The sequence below is a fragment of the Pseudophryne corroboree genome, chromosome 2 (genome assembly GCF_028390025.1).
Source record: "Pseudophryne corroboree isolate aPseCor3 chromosome 2, aPseCor3.hap2, whole genome shotgun sequence".
Classification (NCBI taxonomy): Eukaryota; Metazoa; Chordata; class Amphibia; order Anura; family Myobatrachidae; genus Pseudophryne; species Pseudophryne corroboree.
In genome coordinates, this window is record NC_086445.1 from 873,854,469 (window position 1) to 873,876,274 (window position 21,806).

A 21,806-nucleotide genomic window follows, 5' to 3' on the forward strand; every position below is an offset into this window, starting at 1 on the left:
GACCATATTTATGCTAACAACCTCTTATATAATATTTAATTGTAATATATATTTCTATTTTGAGTAGTAATGTGTGCACCTGCATCCTTTTTTTCTATGTGTAGGAGGTTCTAGGAATCAGAAAGAAAATATTAAATACTATACATAATATTTCATAATCATGTGCAAACAGCATATCACACTGTAACCTCAACCAGACATCTGTTGTGACTTGCACTGGACTGAAGAAACTACCTGATTGTTTGGTTAGAGTTGCAGCACATCCGCCATACATGAGATTACTATAAGCTAATGTTCCTTTACTGTTTTGTTACATTTTATCCTGCTCATGTTTAGTCAATTTCTAGAAATTGCTAGAATTCTCAGTAACAGTGAAAGTTGTCAATTTGCTGGAATTCTAGACTGATAGTTTACATGAGTAATATATGAAACCACTTTAAATAATCAAAAATGACCAGTGACACCCCTCTGAGATATGTAAAGATAGCCTATCAATATTCATTAGGAACCACAGCACTAGCGCAAAGTGCTTTTCGTTTTCCAGAAAAGCCCTAGAACTGCATTCCTATTTTATTCATAAAAATAAAAGATAGAAGTCGAAAACTAAAATCCTCTAACTGAGACACACTAAAATGACCACCTTTAAAGTGACACAAAAGTAATAGGATTAAAATAACAAAGGCGTCTTAAACACAAATAAATTAACTAATACATGAACACTCTATGTAGGGACGCCAATCCTGGGATCGGGAGGATACAGGATGTTGGCCTAAAATTGCCGGGATTTGAATGCCGGGATTAGAGCTTCCAATCCTGGGATTTCTGGATTAGTTGGCAAAAGCGCACTTATTTTAATGCCGGGCAGCGATGAGTACCTGCAGCAGACAGCTCAGATGCTACCGGCTCACTGGCAGTAGCGCAGAGTGGCCTCTAACGTCATGCTGCGCAGCTTGACGCCAGTTGCCCACCCACACCATATTTAAGTCTTAAATTGAGGACCATCTGCTGTGGCCACGTGGCGTCTGTCACCCAGCCAATGTAGACAGCACAGCGTGTGACATTCTACTGTGTCTCTATGAGTTTTGGCGGGGCAGCTGTGGCGGGTATGTGTCTCACTACAACATCACAGACAAAGGGGTATATTCAATTGAAGTCGGATCCACTCCGACATGAATTTGTCGGAATGGATCCGACCAGGGCTATTCAATGAAAAAAACGTCGAATTGAGATGAGGAAGCCGAGGTGAGGAGATGGGGGAGGGAACGGGGGGGGGGGGGGAACGGGGAGGAGCAGTGCTATAGCAGCGTTGTAGGAGGATGTGGCACCTCCACCAGACCTCTCGGCAGCGTCCACCCGGCTCCAACAAGCAAGACCTCGCTTGCTGGACCCAGGTGGACGCTGCCGTGAGCGGCGGCTGTACCACATCTTCCTGCAGCGCTGTGCTGTAGCCGCTGGTCTCACCCCCCTTTCCTCCTCTCAAGCCAACTTTTTTTAAAGTCGGATTGAGATGGTCGGAAACAGGGCCAAACCTGTCGATTTGGCCCCGTTTCCGACAAAAGCATGCGGATCGGCAGCTATTCCGCTGATCCACGTGCTTTCCGACAAGTCGAATTCCCCGACTTGTTGGATAAAAAAGCCGGGGACTGAATAGGTCGGAACCCCTTTCGACCTGAAAAAGTCGAAAACTGCCATCTTTCCGACAACAGTTTCGACTTCAATTGAATATACCCCAAAGTCAGCAGCCAGCAGCGGAGGAGGACTGCAGTGCTGAGCAGCCGTGTGGTGCGGGTGTCCATGTCACAGCAACTTAGCCATTGCCTGCACTGCATGAAATTATATATTTTTGGACAAACTCAATCCCGGGAATCCCAGTATTGAGCGGTTTTCAATCCTGGAATAGAAAAAAAATGGCCCGTGATTGGCCTCCCTAACTCTATGGGGCAGAATGATATAGCTGCGAGTTCCATGCCCTATGCTTGTGGGTTAGTATTACACGCACTCCCAATTCCATTGCAATTGAATTAGAAATGGTACATCGAGGATGATGCATGCCAATTCTGCAACCTATAAGAATTACATGAAAGAGTAGGTATATCATCCGGAGCAGACAGAGGTGGGAGACGGTGCTCAGATAAGAGGATGTTACGGTAGTACAATCTAGAGATGACCAGTGGGGTCTGATCCTGGAGATATTTCTGAAATGGAAATGGCAGGACTGCGAAAGGTACTGAATGTATGGAATGAAGGAGAAGGTGGAGTCACGGAAAACTCCAAGACAGCGCACTTGGGGACTAGAGGAGATGGTGGTGCTGTCATTAGCTAATGAAATTGAGGGAGGCGAGGTTATTTGTGAGGGTGGGGAAATGATCAGCTCAGTCTTAGACGTGTTAAGTTTAAGAACGTGCTGAGACATCCAGGAGGAAACAGCAGAGAGACAGCTGGAGATACCAGTGAGGAGAGAGGAGGAAAGGTAGATTTGAGCGTCATCGGAATAGAGATGATATTGGAGGCAAAAAGTGCTGGTGTGCTCACCTAAATAGCATGTATAAAGGGAGAATAGAGGGAAGAAGAAGAGGTGTAGGAACAGAACCTTGGGGGACACCTACTTGCAGTATTAACTATTCTCTAGTTTCTCCCGTTAGGAGTTATGAAAAAGAGTTCATAGAAAAACTTCCTTCTTGTTTAAAAAGAAAATGGCACAAATTAAATTGCAGGGTGGAATTTACAGCTTTAAACCAAGCAAAATACATAGTTCAGTGTGTTTATCTGACATTGCACTGCAGTTCTACTAAAGTTTTTTTCTGGGACATCCCCACTCCAATACTTCATTGTTAGGACATAACAAATATAAAAACAATTCTGAGGCTGCAGTTATTTGTGTTGCTGTGACATAACTGCCCCTCTGTACAAATCAAACAATTTGTGCAGTGCATCTCTGCAAAGCAGATCTGCCAAGCTTTTTTGTCAGAGAAGAATCTCTGGGGGTCATTTCCGACCCGTTCGCACACAGCGGTTCGAACTGGTATGGAATGCGCATTGCGCACACGCGTCGTTGCCCAGCCACAGGGGTCGCCGTGCAACAACGCTGGTTACGAAGAAAGCGGTCGCAGCGGCGACCGCAAGAAGACTGACAGAATGAAGGCGTTCCGGGGAGTCACCTGTCCGTTGGCGGCCGTTTTCGAGGAGTGGTAAGGAAAATGCAGGTGTGTCCAGGAGAACGGAGGGCGGATGTCTGACGTCAAAGTCGGCCCCATCATCGCTGAGATCGTCGCACAGGGTAAGTATGTCCAGGGCTGATCTTCTTTTACACAAAACTTTTTTAGCATAGCAGGGCTGCACAAGCGATCACAGCCCTGCCAAGCTAAAATACACTCCCCCATAGGCGGGGATTAGTTGATCGCACCAGCAGCAAAATTTTTTTTGATGCAATCAACTCGGAATGACCCCCTCTGCTCACTGAGCTGCTACACAAAAGTTTAAAAGAGCAATTTACAGTAGGTTAGTCTTTACACTCTCTATTTTGTGCATATTGTTTAGCTCCGTAATAAACAGCCTTTGATAAACATTAATGTAAAATATTTGCTTTACTTGCCTTTTAATACATTTGCACATTTGTGGTTTTTAAGAGAAGTTCAAGTTTTTATTTAGGAATGAAAGATAGTTTCCCTCTACGGGATAGACATACATTATGCCCAGTGATACAGGGAGTTGTCACTGCTTCTTACTGGACACTACTGCACTTACAGGGCCAATCTGTGACACCACTGCACTTACAATGCCAATCTGTGCTGACTGCTGCATGAATTCATGGATGCTTTTGAAGCTGACATTGCTAGTAGTCTAAGTGGCAGACACATAGTAACTGTAGTGATTTCCAATTTCTTATTACTGCGACTTAAGAAGTCATTTCTTCATTTTTAAAAACAAAACCTCCTTTTTCCTAATGGACCATAAATTCAGTCTGCTGTGCCACATTGCACAATTACTGCAGGCTCTACCAGGATGCAGCTATTTACAAGCAGATAAACAATAAGTTCCTATATGAGTAAGAAGTCTTCAGGGTAAGTCAGGTCCCCCCACTCCTAATCCATCACACAATTAGTGCCTGATACAATGTACTTCATATAAGGACTTAGAAGTTCCTTTAACTTCTATCTCTATCCTCCTTTCTTCTTTCTCTCCTCCACTTATCTCTCAGTTTATACAATGTTTCTTAATATATTAAAAAATACGATGAGACTGTTTAATAACTCATAGTTGCATATAATTACAGGAATCTTTCTATATCAGGTATTGGTTTCTCAATTACTGTATCTCTTGGAAATCCTCTAATCCTGTATGAATCCTGTTGTAAGTTGTTGATGACAATTTCTGTAATGTATCTCATCTCTCTAATAAATAAAAACTTTACTATAAAAAAAGGACTTAGCACTGTTTCCCATTTGCCAAACACAGCAGACAACACAAACAAAATGAAAACATCAAATCCATAAAAACAATTACCACCAAAGTAAAAAAAATAAGTAAATACATGTAAGGAAATGTGGAATCAGTTATTTCAAAAACAACATTTCCATAAACTTTCAGCAACAAATGATAAAGATATTCCCCCCACTATTAATCAGCCATATACCTGTAACATAATAAGTAATAACTTAGAATGTTTACTCAGTACAGATAATTCCTCAGGTAAAAGTGGATACATTTAGCCTACCTATCCTGTGCCGTAGGCATAAAATACCATGGAAAGCAAGAAATGTCTGACTTCGGGAAGTTACATGTCACCATCCAAGGAGAGACTCCCAAGTTGATCACACAGTCAGACATAGGAAAAGGATGACAAGGAGAGAGGCTGCTGGTTTTCTTACAACAGGGCGGAGAGTTTGCTTGCGATGTGGTCCAGTGTCTCGCCTGCATTGGGGGTGAGTAAGGAGACGCAGCATAAAAGGCTCGGTCTGCTTGCTTAACATGAAAACCTCCGTTAAACTTACACTGCTGAGAAATTGGCAGCTTCATGGAATGTGGGATGGGTCAGGAACTGGTTCATTTAAAGAAAAAAAATGTGTATCAAACACTATGTAAGTTTGTTTTTTTCATTGCTCTCTTGCGGTTTACACATTGGTAGAAAATGTACTTTCTGACAGTGAGGAAATTCAAAGACGACCAGACTGGGTTAACCCACTACATGCCTAAAGAAAAAGCACTGCTTCAATGTCAGATCATTTCTCTTCCCACAGTCTCCTCGCAGCCCGGACATGTGACGTCTCTGTCTGGAGCAAAGAGGATGGGTTGTGCCAGGGCAAGAGAGAGAAAATAAGATTTTACTTACCGGTAAATCTATTTCTCGTAGTCCGTAGTGGATGCTGGGGACTCCGTAAGGACCATAGGGATAGACGGGCTCCGCAGGAGACACGGGCACTCCAAGAAAGAATCTAGGTTCTGGTGTGCTCTGGCTCCTCCCTCTATGCCCCCCCCCCCCCCCCCCTCCAGACCCCAGTCAGAGAAACTGTGCCCAGAAGAGCTGACAGTACAAGGAAAGGATTTTGGTAATCCAGGGCAAGATTCATACCAGCCACACCAATCACACCGTATAACATGAGTTTATAACAACCAGTCAACAGTATGACAACAACAGAGCATCAGGTACAACCTTGATGCAACCAAACATAACCCTTATCGAAGCAATAACTATATACAAGCATTGCAGAAGAAGTCCGCACTTGGGACGGGCGCCCAGCATCTACTACGGACTACGAGAAATAGATTTACCGGTAAGTAAAATCTTATTTTCTCTAACGTCCTAGTGGATGCTGGGGACTCCGTAAGGACCACGGGGATTATACCAAAGCTCCCAAACGGGCGGGAGAGTGCGGATGACTCTGCAGCACCGATTGAGCAAACACAAGGTCCTCCTCAGCCAGGGTATCAAACTTGTAGAACTTTGCAAAAGTGTTTGAACCTGACCAAGTAGCCGCTCGGCAAAGCTGTAATGCCGAGACCCCTCGGGCAGCCGCCCAAGAAGAGCCCACCTTCCTAGCGGAATGGGCCTTAACCAATTTTGGCAGCGGCAATCCAGCCGCAGAATGAGCCTGCTGAATCGTGTTACAGATCCAGCGAGCAATAGTTTGCTTTGAAGCAGGAGCACCAAGCTTGATGGAAGCATACAGGAGAAACAAAGACTCTGTTTTCCTGGCCCTAGCCGTTCTGGCTACATAAACCTTCAAAGCCCTGACAACATCAAGCAACTTGGAATCCTCCAAGTCAGTAGTAGCCACAGGCACCACAATAGGTTGGTTTATATGAAAGGATTAAACCACTTTCGGCAGAAATTATGGACGGGTCCGCAATTCTGCTCTATCCGCATGGAAAACCAGATAGGGGCTTTTATGTGACAAAGCCGCCAACTCTGACACACGACTAGCCGAAGCCAAGGCTAATAGCATGACCACCTTCCACGTGAGATATTTCAACTCCACCGTTTTGAGTGGTTCAAACCTGTGGGATTTCAGGAAACTCAACACCATGTTTAGATCCCAAGGTGCCACTGGAGGCACAAAAGGGGGCTAAATATGCAGCACTCCCTTTACAAACGTCTGAACTTCAGGTAGAGAAGTCAACTCCTTTTGAAAGAAAATGGATAGGGCCGAAATCTGGACCTTAATGGAACCCAATTTTAGGCCCAAATTCACTCCTGACTGTAGGAAGTGAAGGAACGGCCCAGCTGGAATTCCTCCGTAGGGGCATTCCTGGCCTCACACCAAGCAACATATTTTCGCCATATACGGTGATAATGTTGAGCTGTTACGTCCTTCCTAGCCTTTATCAGCGTAGGAATGACCTCATCCGGAATGCCTTTCTCTGCTAGGATCCGGCGTTCAACCGCCATGCCGTCCAACGCAGCCGCAGCAAGTCTTGGAACAGACAGGGCCCCTGTTGCAACAAGTCCTGTCTTAGAGGAAGAGGCCACGGGTCCTCTGTGAGCATTTCTTGCAGATCTGGATACCAAGTCCTTCGTGGCCAATCTGGAACAATGAGTATTGTTCCCACTCCTCTTTTTCTTATTATCCTCAGCACCTTGGGTATGAGAGGAAGAGGAGGGAATACATAGACCGACTGGAACACCCACGGTGTCACCAGGGCGTCTACAGCTATCGCCTGAGGGTCTCTTGACCTGGCGCAATACCTCTGTAGCTTTTTGTTGAAGCGGGATGCCATCATGTCCACCTGTGGCAGTCCCCACCGACTTGTAATCTGTGCGAAGACTTCCTGATGAAGTCCCCACTCTCCCGGGTGGAGGTCGTGTCTGCTGAGGAAGTCTGCTTCCCAGTTGTCCACTCCCGGGATGAACACTGCTGAAAGTGCGCTTACGTGATTCTCCGCCCAGCGAAGAATTCTGGTGGCTTCCGCCATCGCCACTCTGCTCCTTGTGCCGCCTTGTCGGTTTACATGAGCCACTGCGGTGATGTTGTCTGACTGAATCAGAACCGGTTGGTCATGAAGTAAGTTCTCCGCTTGACGCAGGGCGTTGTATACGGCCCTTAGTTCCAGGATGTTGATGTGAAGGCAAGTCTCTTGACTTGACCACAGACCTTGGAAATCTCTTCCCTGTGTGACTGCTCCCCACCCTCGGAGGCTTGCATCCGTGGTCACCAGGACCCAGTCCTGAATGCCGAATCTGCGGCCCTCTAGAAGGTGAGCGCTCTGCAGCCACCACAGAAGAGACACCCTGGCCCTGGGGGATAGGGTGATTAACCGATGCATCTGAAGATGTGATCCGGACCACTTGTCCAGTAAGTCCCATTGAAAGGTCCTCGTATGGAACCTGCCGAAGGGAATGGCCTCTATGATGCCACAATCTTTCCCAGGACTCGAGTACAGTGATGCACTGACACCTGTTTTGATTTTAATAGGTTCCTGACCAGTGTCATGAGTTCCTGAGCTTTCTCTATCGGGAGATAAACCCTTTTCTGGTCTGTGTCTAGAATCATGCCCAGGAAAGGCAGAATAGTCGTAGGAACCAACTGCGACTTTGGAATATTTAGAATCCAGCTGTGTTGCCATAACACTTCCAGAGAAAGTGCTACGCTGATCAGCAACTGCTCTCTTGATCTCGCCTTTATGAGGAGATCGTCCAAGTATGGGATAATTTGTGACCCCTTGCTTCCTCAGGAGTACCATCATTTCCGCCATTACCTTGGTAAATATTCTCGGTGCTGTGGAGAGACCAAACGGCAACGTCTGAAATTGGTAATGACAGTCCTGAACCACAAATCTGAGGTACGCCTGATGAGGTGGATAAATGGGGACATGAAGGTATGCATCCTTTATGTCCAGAGACACCATAAAATCCCCCCCTTCCAGGCTTGCGATGACCGCTCTCAGCGATTCCATCTTGAACTTGAACCTTTTCAGGTATATGTTCAGGGATTTTAAATTCAATATGGGTCTGACCGAACCGTCCGGTTTCGGGACTACAAACATGGTCGAATAATAACCCCTTCCCTGTTGAAGGAGGGGAATCTCGACCACCACCTGTTGAAGATACAATTTGTGAATTGCAGTTAACACTATTTCCCTCTCGTGGGGGAAAGCTGGTCGGGCCGATTTGAGGTATCGGTGAGGGGGCATCTCTTCGACTTCCAGCTTGTATCCCTGAGACACAATTTTTATTGCCCAGGGATCCACCTGGAAGTGAACCCACTTGTGGCTGAAATTTCGAAGACGTGCCCCCACCAGTCCTAGTTCCGCCTGTGGAGCCCCAGCGTCCTGCGGTGGATTTTGTAGAGGCCGGGGAGGAATTCTGTTCCTGGGAACTAGCTGTGTTGTGCAGCGTCTTTCCTCTGCCCCTGCCTCTGGCAAGAAAGGACGCACCTCGGACTTTCTTGCTTTGTGATCGAAAGGACTGCATTTGATAATGTCGTGCTTTCTTAGGCTGTGCGGGAATATAAGGCAAAAGATTAGAATTACCAGCTATAGCTGTGGAGACCAGGTCCGAGAGCCCTTCTCCACACAATTCCTCAGCCTTGTAAGGTAAACCTTGTATATGCCTCTTTTAGTCGGCATCACCTGTGCATGTAACACAGGACACGTCTAGCAGAAATCGACATAGCGTTGACTCTAGAACCCAGTAGACTAATGTCTCTTTGGGCATGTTTTATATATATATATATATATATATATATATATATATATATATATATATATAAGACAGCATCTTTTATATATATATATACATACATACATATGTATACACATACTAGGGTCTCAATGTCCACGCTGCTACAGCACTATAACCCCATGCCGACACAATCGCCGGTCTGAGTAGTGTACCAGCATGTGTTTAAATGGACTTCAAAGTACTTTTACTGCATGCTATCTGCAGGATCCCTGAGGATAGCTGTTAAGTCAGCGCTACCTTTTGGGTAAACGTGACAAGCTTTGTCCACCCTAGGGGAAGATTCCCATCGTATCCTGGCCCTAGTAGGGAAAGGATACTCCCTGAGAATTATTTGTGGGAAGCTGCAGCTTCTTGTCTGGAGATTCCCGCTCTTTTTCTTCATGAGAGGAGGGAAAGTTACCTCAGCTTTCTTCCCCTTAAACACGTGTACCCTTGTGTCAGGGACAGATGGGTCATCAGTGATATGCAAAACATCTTTCATTACAATAATCATATATTGAATACTTTCCTGCCATTTTGGCTGTAACTTTGCATTATCGTAGTCGACACTGGAGTCAGACTCCGTGTCGATATCAGTGTCTATTATTTTGGATAGTGAGCGTTGTGAGACTCTGAATGTCTCTGCGACATAGGGACAGACATGGGTAGATTCCCTGTCTGTTCTCTAATCTTTTGTGCAATAAATTTACCTCAGCACTTAATTTCACATATCCAATCAGGTGTCGGCGTTGTCGACGGAGACACCACACACACACATTTGCTCCATCATCTCCTTAGGGGAGCCTTTTACCTCAGACATGTCGACACACACGTACCGACACACCACACACTCAGGGAATGCTCATCTGAAGATAATTCCCCCACAAGGCCCTTTGGAGAGACAGAGAGAGAGTATGCCAGCACACACCCCAGCGCTATATGACCCAGGAAAAAACACAGCAATTTAATGTTTACCCAGTAGCGCTGTTATTATCTGCGCCGAATTATGTGCACCCCTCTTCTTTAAAACCCTCTCTTCTACCGTGGTATAAGCAGGGGAGAGACCGGGGAGCTTCCTCTCAGCGGTGCTGTGGAGAAAAAACATGGCGCTGGTGAGTGCTGAGGAAGAAGCCCCACTCCCTCGACGGCGGGCTTCTGTCCCGCTTAAATATACATTTTCTTGGCGGGGGCTCACACATATATACAGTGCCCAACTGTATATATGTTTACTTTTGCCAAAAGGAGGTCCAAATGCTGCCCAGGGCGCCCTCCCCCTGCGCCCTGCACCCTTACAGTGACCGGAGTATGTGAGGTGTGTGGGAGCAATGGCGCACAGCTGCAGTGCTGTGCGTTACCTCAGTGAAGAACGGAGTCTTCTGCCGCCGATTTCAAAGTCTTCTTGCTTCTCATACTCACCCGGCTTCTGTCTTCCGGCTCTGCGAGGGGGACGGCGGCGCGGCTCTGGGATCGGACGGCGAGGGTGAGTTCCTGCGTACGATCCCTCTGGAACTAATGGTGTCCAGTAGCCTAAGAAGCAGGACCTAGCTTCAGAGAGTAGGGCTGCTTCGCTCCCCTCAGTCCCACGATGCAGGGAGTCTGTTGCCAGCAGAGCTCCCTGAAAATAAAAAACCTAACAAAATACTTTCTCTCAACAAACTCAGGAGAGCTCGCTGAAAAGCACCCAGCTCGCTCTGGGCACAGTATCAAACTGGGGTCTGGAGGGGGGGCATAGAGGGAGGAGCCAGAGCACACCAGAACCTAGATTCTTTCTTGGAGTGCCCGTGTCTCCTGCGGAGCCCGTCTATCCCCATGGTCCTTACGGAGTCCCCAGCATCCACTAGGACGTTAGAGAAAGGAGAAAAGTTTTGTTGACTGAACTATTCTTAAACTACAAGTAGTACTTCTGAAGGACACACAACACAATCTCAAGACACAAACAGGAACAGGGAAAGCATAAAAAGCATACAGAGCAATTCACGGTCACTCACGGAACTATATATCACCATAAATGGGTAACAAAGATACAGTATCATACGACATTAAAGTGCTTTGATCAAAGAATTCTGTGATTACTTCAATATTCCTCTAAATCTATATTCAGTGGAATCTTGGTTGTCATAAAACACATAACAAAAGACTGCTTATATATTTGATATGTACCCTCTACTGTAAATATATATATATATATATATATATATATATATATATTTAAATATATATATACATTTAAGTACATATTACACAGTTTCTTGCATTTTTTTTTTTCTGGCTCTTATAATGATGTATCCTATTCCCTAACATTAAAATCTTAAGTGAAAATGAAAAGTTCCAGCTGAAGTTACCATAGAGACGGTAGATATTACCTATCCAGTACCCCTGGTTGCTAACCAACACATCGCCCTTGTTTCTGCACACTTCACACAGAGTATAATAATGTGATGTTGGCTCTGACCATGAGACAATTACACACTACTCACTCTGATGAGCTGTACATTTCGGTTGGCAGCAAGGGTCTCGGTCTGGTGGTATTACCTTTACCTCCTATTTTGTTAGGACTGTAACAATTTACATTCCCTAAAAGGGGTGTGGCATCATGGTAATGTGGGCGTGTTTAGCGTAATCTGTGCTAAAAAGTAACCCATCATCAGCTGGTTGTGGCTTGGGCGGATCATTACAGACATAACTGCATTCCAAATTTGCTTTTTCAAATGTTAGAACTGCATGAAAAAATATAATCTGGTCACGCAAAATATTATTCAGGAAAACGTTAATGGACAAATTGTTTTATGCATATACAGTAGATAGGCCTGAGGTTTATAATTGCTTTTATTTATTTATTAACAAGAAAAAAAGAACACTACCAATTGTTTAAGGCAGGGGTGGGGAACCTTTTTTCTACCAAGGGCCATTTGGATATTTATAAAATCCTTTGGGGGCCATACAAAAATTATCAACTTAAAAATTAGCCTGCCCCCAGTCAGTAGTTATGCCCTCAGTCACTTATTATGCCCGATTAGATTTGCCTCCAGTCAGTTATTATGTCCCATTAGATATGCCCACTGTCAGTTGTTTTGGCCCATTAGATATGCCCCGTCAGTTGTTTTGGCCCATTAGATATGCCCCGTCAGTTGTTATGCCCCATTAAACATGCCCCCTGTAGTTATGCCCCATTAGATATGCCCCCTGTAGTTATGCCCCATTAAATATGCCCCCTAGTAGCGCCGCTTACACATACACACATTAAAAGGAAAAAAAAAACACAATGCTCACCAGCCCTGCTCCTGCTTCCGAACCGCTGCCCTCCCTCTCCTCGGAACTATGGGAGAGATGTCATGACGTCTCTCCCATAGCGCCGCACAGCCACACATGTACACTGCCTGAGCCAGAAGCTGGAGCTCAGGAGTGAGCTCCTGCGTCTGGCTGCTGCCGAGGAGCCGGAGCGCCCGCTGGTGGTAAAATCTCAGCGGGCGCTCGGCATCTCCTCTCGTTTAGGTGAGCCTGGCCGGGACGGATCAAGTGGCTTCGAGGGCCTTATACGGCCCTCGGGCCTGAGGTTCCCCACCCCTGGTTTAAGGTAATGCTAAACCCCAAAACTGATATCTAGAGAAATGAGCCATGAACGTGAAATGGGATCCGGTCTGAAGATCGACACTGTCTAGGTCGACAATGTTTACGTCGACCACTATTGGTCGACAGTCACTAGGTCGACATGGTTTCTAGGTCGACAGGTCAAAAGGTCGACATGACTTTCACTTTTTTCCTTTTTTTAAAAAAACTTTTTCATACTTAACGATCCACGTGGACTATGATTGGAATGGTAATCTGTGCCGAGCGAAGCGAGGGGACACGGTGCACTAATTGGACTTCCCGGTCACTGTACGGAGAAACCTACACCACAAAAAACATGAAAAACCCATGTCGACCTTTTTAACTGTCGACCTGGAACCCATGTCGACTTTCCAACCCTGTCGACCTAGTGCCTGTCGACCTATAGTGGTCGAATCAAACATTGTCGACCTAGAAACTGTCGATGCAATAATCCACACCCAGGTGAAATACCCGGCCATTGCTCAGTGCTATCCTGACAGTCCACTATGACTGTCAATAAGCGTAAAGTATTACCTCCCCACCTAGCTAAAACTCCTCCAATATCTTTATCTCAGCAGCTGGGTGGGTTCTCATACAGGTCACAAGCTGGAACGCAGTCATCTGCTGACTTTCCCCATAACAAATGCACAAGATGCATTACAACTAGGGTGGCCAATCTCAGGATCAGCGGGATCCCGGTAATTAGGCCAAAAATTATCCTGGATTCAATTCCAGGATTGGGAGCTCCATTACCGGGGATTTCGGGATCAGATGGTCCTTTGATTTTTTAATGCCGGGCAGCGTTGAGAGTCCTCAGGAGGCTCAGACGCTGCCCGTCTCCCTCCTCCCGGCTCCCCCTAAGCAGCATGACGTGAAGTCAGAGGTCATGCTGAACAGCCAGCCACCCGCCGCACAGACCTCACCGAACCGGAGGAAGTTACAAATCATGGTCCAGGTACCATGGTCGTAAGTTATGGGTGCGGTGCAGCCATTGACACAGGAAACATACCTATCCCGGGTATCCCGATATCCGGGATTGAAAAAATGGCCCAGGATTGGCCACCCTAATTACAACTAGTTAATTAGGCACCAAGAGGGATTTTATGTACTATGCTACCTTTAGATTTAGAACCACTCATTCACTGACCTATGTGATAAGTAATCATATAATAAGTGCAATTTCCTTCCTCACTTCTTTTATTATTATTTATTCAAACTGCTTATGAATTAAGCCCAAGTGTAAAGCCGGTGAGGCGGCATGCAGAGACAGAACAGCTCAGAGTATTATGCAGGAGTATGAATGTACCATATAAAGCCTCAGATGGATAAAACAGACATCTCTCAGGATTGATGCAAAACCACTAGAATAATATACGCATACTCACGGTTCATAGAGCAGAACTATGAACTGTATATAACAAAATACTCATAATACTACTACTATGGGCATGAAAAATAATTTGACAGAGGGGAAAACTTTTGACCATTTAATTCTCCACGTTCAAGGAATGATTACTATAACTACATTGAGGAAGTGATTGAATCCAGCCGTTTAGGATCAGCAAGACCTGACGTACTGTGCTACAGTCAGCGCCGTAACTATATGTGTGCCAGGTGTGCCTGGCACACAGCGCAGTCACCCTGAGGGCGCAACGGCCAGCGGCTTATAATGAGTCAAATTGACTCATTACAAGCCGCCTGTTCTGTGCTGGTTGCACCGCGCTGGAGAAGATGAGAGCAGCAGCGCCAGAGGCAGGGGAGGAGGAGGAGGGAGGGGAACTGAAGCCGCAGCAGCGCTATGTAATTGGTAGTGGCGCCGCTGCAGCAGTCCCTCTCCTTCCGCATTGGCTGGCTGGCGCTGCTGTGAATGCTGGGATGCGCTAACCTCATCCCAGCATTCACATCAGCGTCGGCCAGCCAATGCGGAAGGAGAGGGACAGCTGCAGCGGCGCCACTAACAATTACATAGCGCTACTGCTGCTCCAATTCCCTCCCTCCCTCCTCCTCCTTCCCCCCTGCCCGGGATCTGCTGCATGAAGCCTGCACCGAGGAGCCTGAGCCAGCGGGGAGAGATGGTAAGTATCTATCTATCTATTCTGTCTGCCGCAATGTGTAAAAAGGGGGACGCTGTCTGCAGTAATGTGTAAAAAGGGGGGCGCTGTCTGCCGTAATGTGTAAAAAGGGGGACGCTGTCTGCCGTAATGTGTAAAAAGGGGGACGCTGTCTGCCGTAATGTGTAAAAAGGGGGACGCTGTCTGCCGTAATGTGTAAAAAGGGGGACGCTGTCTGCCGTAATGTGTAAAAAGGGGGGCGCTGTCTGCCATAATGTGTAAAAAGGGGGGCGCTGTCTGCCGTAGTGTGCAATAAGGGGGACGCTGTCTGCCGTAATGTGTAAAAAGGGGGACTGTCTGCTGTAATGTGTAAAAGGGGCTCTACCTGGTATGGCGCTACTGTGCAGCGTAATTTGAATAATGGAGACTACTGTGCACCGTAGTATGAATTGGCATTATTTTGTGGCCACGCCCCTTCCCCATGAAGCCATGCCTCTATATATTTTTTGCACACTGCACCTGTCTTGCATAGGGGGGGCGCCAATGCCGTTTCTTGCACACAGTGCTAAAATGCCTAGTTACGGCACTGGCTACAGTATTGCCTCCATCATGTCAGCAGACAACTAGTCAAGACTTGAGTTGATTTGAGAATCCCAAAGCCACAAATGCTGTGTTGTGTCTGGATGGTTTTGGCATTTCATACTTCATAACCAGGAAATCAGCGTGTGTAATTAGACTGGCCTTTTTATACTGGCGTGCAAATGTGGACTGTATAGAAAACATATTTCAGTACTGTTGCAGCCATTAACCCACTGAAGACAGAATTACTAATGCAGAATACAATGGGTGTGGTATGGAAGGTAGATAGTAACTAGGTCGACCACTATTGGTCGACAGGTCAAAAGGTCGACATGAGGTTTTTATGTTTTTTTGGTGTCGTTTTCTTCGTAGAGCTTCGCTCGCCATGCTTCGGGTAAGGTGCCTCGCTTCGCTCGGCACGGATTACCGTTCCAGTCGTAGTCCACGTGAATCATTAAGTATGAAAAAGTTCAAAAAAAGAAAAAATCGCGAAAAACTAATGTCGACCTTTTGACCTAGACCATGTCGACCTAGTAACTGTCGACTAATAGTGGTCGACCTAGACACTGTCAACCTAGTTACTGTCGACATAGAGACCGGATCCCGAATACAGTTATATACTGTACATTTTACATGCACTCATATAACCTAGGAAATGTCAGTCTATAACTGCTTTGTTCATTACACAGAGGGGCTACTGGTTTATAAAGCAGAACACAACTAGACAGGTGAAGACTGTACCCGATGAATACATTATAAACACATTGCTGTATAATAAGATTTTACTTACCGATAAATCTATTTCTCGTAGTCCGTAGTGGATGCTGGGACTCCGTCAGGACCATGGGGATTAGCGGCTCCGCAGGAGACGGGGCACAAAAATAAAAGCTTTAGGACTAGGTGGTGTGCACTGGCTCCTCCCCCTATGACCGTCCTCCAAGCCTCAGTTAGGATACTGTGCCTGGACGAGCGTACACAATAAGGAAGGATTTTGAATCCCGGGTAAGACTCATACCAGCCACACCAATCACACCGTACAACCTGTGATCTGAACCCAGTTAACAGTATGACAAACGTAGGAGCCTCTGAACAGACGGCTCACAACAATAACAACCCGATTTTTTTGTAACAATAACTATGTACAAGTATTGCAGACAATCCGCACTTGGGATGGGCGCCCAGCATCCACTACGGACTACGAGAAATAGATTTATCGGTAAGTAAAATCTTATTTTCTCTGACGTCCTAGTGGATGCTGGGACTCCGTCAGGACCATGGGGATTATACCAAAGCTCCCAAACGGGCGGGAGAGTGCGGATGACTCTGCAGCACCGAATGAGAGAACTCCAGGTCCTCTTTAGCCAGGGTATCAAATTTGTAGAATTTTACAAACGTGTTCTCCCCCGACCACATAGCTGCTCGGCAGAGTTGTAATGCCGAGACCCCTCGGGCAGCCGCCCAAGATGAGCCCACCTTCCTTGTGGAATGGGCCTTGATAGATTTAGGCTGTGGCAGGCCTGCCACAGAATGTGCAAGTTGAATTGTGCTACAAATCCAACGAGCAATCGTCTGCTTAGAAGCAGGAGCACCCAGCTTGTTGGGTGCATACAGTATAAACAGCGAGTCAGATTTTCTGACTCCAGCCGTCCTTGAAATATATATTTTCAATGCCCTGACAACGTCCAGCAACTTGGAATCCTCCAAATCGCTAGTAGCCGCAGGCACCACAATAGGCTGGTTCAGGTGAAACGCTGAAACCACCTTAGGCAGAAAATGAGGACGCGTCCGCAGTTCTGCCCTGTCCGAATGGAAAATCAGATATGGGCTTTTATACGATAAAGCCGCCAATTCTGACACTCTCCTGGCTGTTCCACCGATTTGAGTGGCTCAAACCAATGGGATTTGAGAAAATCCAAAACTACATTAAGATCCCACGGAGCCACTGGGGGCACAACCGGGGGCTGTATATGTAGTACTCCTTTTACAAAAGTCTGGACTTCAGGAACTGAAGCCAATTCTTTCTGGAAGAAAATCGACAGGGCCGAAATTTGAACCTTAATGGACTCTAATTTGAGGCCCATAGACAATCCTGTTTGCAGGAAATGTAGGAATCGACCCAGTTGAAATTCCTCCGTCGGGGCCTTCCTGGCCTCACACCACGCAACATATTTTCTCCAAATGTGGTGATAATGTTGTGCAGTCACCTCCTTCCTGGCTTTTACCAGGGTAGGGATGACCTCTTCCGGAATGCCTTTTTCCCTTAGAATTCGGCGTTCAACCGCCATGCCGTCAAACGCAGCCGCGGTAAGTCTTGGAATAGACACGGTCCCTGCTGAAGCAGGTCCCGTCTTAGAGGTAGAGGCCACGGATCTTCCGTGAGCATCTCCTGAAGTTCCGGGTACCAAGTTCTTCTTGGCCAATCCGGAGCCACGAGTATCGTTCTTACTCCCCTTTGCCGTATAATTCTCAGTACTTTTGGTATGAGAGGCAGAGGAGGAAACACATACACTGACTGGAACACCCACGGTGTTACCAGAGCGTCCACAGCTATTGCCTGAGGGTCTCTTGACCTGGCGCAATACCTGTCCAGTTTTTTGTTGAGGCGGGACGCCATCATATCCACCTTTGGTTTTTCCCAACGGTTCACAATCATGTGGAAGACTTCTGGATGAAGTCCCCACTCTCCCGGGTGTAGATCGTGTCTGCTGAGGAAGTCCGCTTCCCAGTTGTCCACTCCCGGAATGAACACTGCTGACAGTGCTATCACATGATCTTCCGCCCAGCGAAGAATCCTTGCAGCTTCTGCCATTGCCCTCCTGCTTCTTGTGCCGCCCTGTCTGTTTACGTGGGCGACTGCCGTGATGTTGTCCGACTGGATCAACACCGGCTGACCCTGAAGCAGGGGTTTTGCCAGGCTTAGAGCATTGTAAATCGCTCTTAGCTCCAGTATATTTATGTGAAGAGACATCTCCAGGCTTGACCACACTCCCTGGAAGTTTCTTCCCTGTGTGACCGCTCCCCAGCCTCTCAGACTGGCATCCGTGGTCACCAGGACCCAGTCCTGTATGCCGAATCTGCGGCCCTCTAACAGATGAGCACTCTGCAACCACCACAGAAGAGACACCCTTGTCCGTGGAGACAAAGTTATCCGCTGATGCATCTGCAGATGCGATCCGGACCATTTGTCCAGCAGATCCCACTGAAAAGTTCGTGCGTGGAATCTGCCGAATGGAATCGCTTCGTAAGAAGCCACCATTTTTCCCAGGACTCTTGTGCATTGATGCACAGACACTTTTCCTGGTTTTAGGAGGTTCCTGACAAGTTCGGATAACTCCCTGGCTTTCTCCTCCGGAAGAAACACCTTTTTCTGAACCGTGTCCAGAATCATTCCCAGGAACAGCAGACGTGTCGTCGGGGTCAATTGAGATTTTGGAAAATTCAGAATCCACCCGTGCTGTTGCAGCACTACTTGGGTTAGTGCTACTACGTCCTCCAGCTGTTCTCTGGACCTTGCCCTTATCAGGAGATCGTCCAAGTAAGGGATAATTAATACGCCTTTTCTTCGCAGAAGAAACATCATTTCGGCCATTACCTTGGTAAAGACCCGAGGTGCCGTGGACAATCCAAACGGCAGCGTCTGAAACTGATAATGACAGTTTTGCACCACGAACCTGAGGTACCCTTGATGTGAAGGGCAAATTGGGACATGCAGGTAAGCATCCTTGATGTCCAGGGACACCATAAAGTCCCCTTCTTCCAGATTCGCTATCACTGCTCTGAGTGACTCCATCTTGAACTTGAATTTTTGTATGTACAGGTTCAAAGATTTCAGATTTAGAATAGGTCTTACCGAGCCGTCCGGCTTCGGTACCACAAATAGTGTGGAATAATACCCCTTTCCCTGTTGTAGGAGGGGTACCTTGACTATCACCTGCTGAGAATACAGCTTGTGAATGGCTTCCAATACCGTCGCCCTGTCTGAGGGAACCGGCGAGGGGGAGACTTCTCGAATTCCAACCTGTAACCCTGAGATACTACCTGCAGGATCCAGGGGTCCACCTGTGAGTGAGCCCACTGTGCGCTGAAATTCTTGAGTCGACCCCCCACCGCCCCTGAGTCCGCTTGTAAAGCCCCAACGTCATGCTGAGGGCTTTGCAGAAGCCGGGGAGGGCTTCTGCTCCTGGGAGGGAGCTGCTTGGTGCACTCTCTTACCCTTTCCTTTGCCTCGGGGCAGATATGACTGTCCTTTTGCCCGCTTGTTCTTAAAGGAACGAAAGGACTGCGGCTGAAAAGACGGTGTCTTTTTCTGTTGGGAGGGGACCTGAGGTAAAAAGGTGGATTTCCCGGCTGTTGCCGTGGCCACCAAATCCGATAGACCGACCCCAAATAATTCCTCCCCTTTATACGGCAATACTTCCATATGCCGTTTGGAATCCGCATCACCTGACCACTGTCGCGTCCATAAACTTCTTCTGGCAGACATGGACATCGCACTTACTCTCGATGCCAGAGTGCAAATATCCCTCTGAGCATCTCGCATATAAAGAAAAGCATCCTTTAATTGCTCTATAGTCAATAAAATACTGTCCCTATCCAGGGTATCAATATTTTCAGTCAGGGAATCCGACCAAACCACCCCAGCACTGCACATCCATGCTGAGGCGATGGCTGGTCGCAGTATAACACCAGTATGAGTGTATATACTTTTCAGGGTAGTTTCCAGCCTCCTATCAGCTGGATCCTTGAGGGCGGCCGTTTCAGGAGACGGTAACGCCACTTGTTTTGATAAGCGTGTGAGTGCCTTATCCACCCTAGGGGGTGTTTCCCAGCGCGCCCTAACCTCTGGCGGGAAAGGATATAATGCCAATAACTTCTTTGAAATTAGCAGTTTTCTATCGGGGTTAACCCACGCTTCATCACACACTTCATTCAATTCCTCTGATTCAGGAAAAACTACAGGTAGTTTTTTCAGACCCCACATAATACCCCTTTTTGTGGTACTTGCAGTATCAGAGATATGCAAAGCCTCCTTCATTGCCGTGATCATATAACGTGTGGCCCTACTGGAAAATACGTTTGTTTCTTCACCGTCGACACTAGATTCGGTGTCCGTGTCTGGGTCTGTGTCGACCGACTGAGGTAAAGGGCGTTTTACAGCCCCTGACGGTGTCTGAGACGCCTGGACAGGTACTAACTGGTTTGCCGGCCGTCTCATGTCGTCAACTGATTTTTGTAACGTGCTGACATTATCACGTAATTCCATAAACAAAGCCATCCATTCCGGTGTCGACTCCCTAGGGCAGGCTTTCCCAATCACGGTCCTCAAGGCACACCAACAGTGCAGGTTTTAGTGATATCCAGGCTTCAGCACAGGTGACTTCATTAGTAGCTCAGTTACTTTGATTTAGCCATCTGTGCTGAAGCCTGGATATCACTAAAACCTGCACTGTTAGTGTGCCTTGAGGACCGTGGTTGGGAATGCCTGCCCTAGGGGGTGACATCACCATTACCGGCAATTGCTCCGCCTCCACACCAACATCGTCCTCATACATGTCGACACACACGTACCGACACACAGCAGACACACAGGGAATGCTCTTATCGAAGACAGGACCCCACTAGCCCTTTGGGGAGACAGAGGGAGAGTTTGCCAGCACACACCCAAGCGCTATAAATATATAGGAACAACCCTACAGAAGTGTTGTTTCCTTTATAGCAGCTTAATATATCAATATCGCCAAAAAAGTGCCCCCCCTCTCTGTTTTTTTTACCCTGTTTCTGTAGTGCAGTGCAGGGGAGAGTCCTGGGAGCCTTCCTCGCAGCGGAGCTGTGCAGGAAAATGGCGCTGTGTGCTGAGGAGATAGGCCCCGCCCCCTATTTCGGCGGGCTCTTCTCCCGGTGTTTGTGAGACCTGGCAGGGGTTAAATACATCCATATAGCCCCAGGGGCTATATGTGATGTATTTTTAGCCAGAACAAGGTATTATCATTGCTGCCCGGGGCGCCCCCCCCCAGCGCCCTGCACCCTCAGTGACCGCTGGTGTGAAGTGTGCTGACAACAATGGCGCACAGCTGCAGTGCTGTGCGCTACCTCATGAAGACTGAAAAGTCTTCTGCCGCCGGTTTCTGGACCTCTTCACTTTTCGGCATCTGCAAGGGGGTCGGCGGCGCGGCTCCGGGACCGGACTCCATGGCTGGGCCTGTGTTCGATCCCTCTGGAGCTAATGGTGTCCAGTAGCCTAAGAAGCCAATCCATCCTGCACGCAGGTGAGTTCACTTCTTCTCCCCTAAGTCCCTCGTTGCACTGAGCCTGTTGCCAGCAGGACACACTGAAAATAAAAAACCTAATAACTTTTTCTAAGCAGCTCTTTAGGAGAGCCACCTAGATTGCACCCTGCTCGGACGGGCACAAAAACCTAACTGAGGCTTGGA

General features: G+C 47.2%; 1 protein-coding gene across 6 annotated transcripts in view; it reads right to left on the minus strand.

The window, feature by feature from the left end:
* The window catches only part of GIT1 (GIT ArfGAP 1), a 306,604-nt gene that overhangs the window by 29,840 nt on the left and 254,958 nt on the right, over nt 1-21,806 (minus strand). The window lies entirely within an intron of this gene.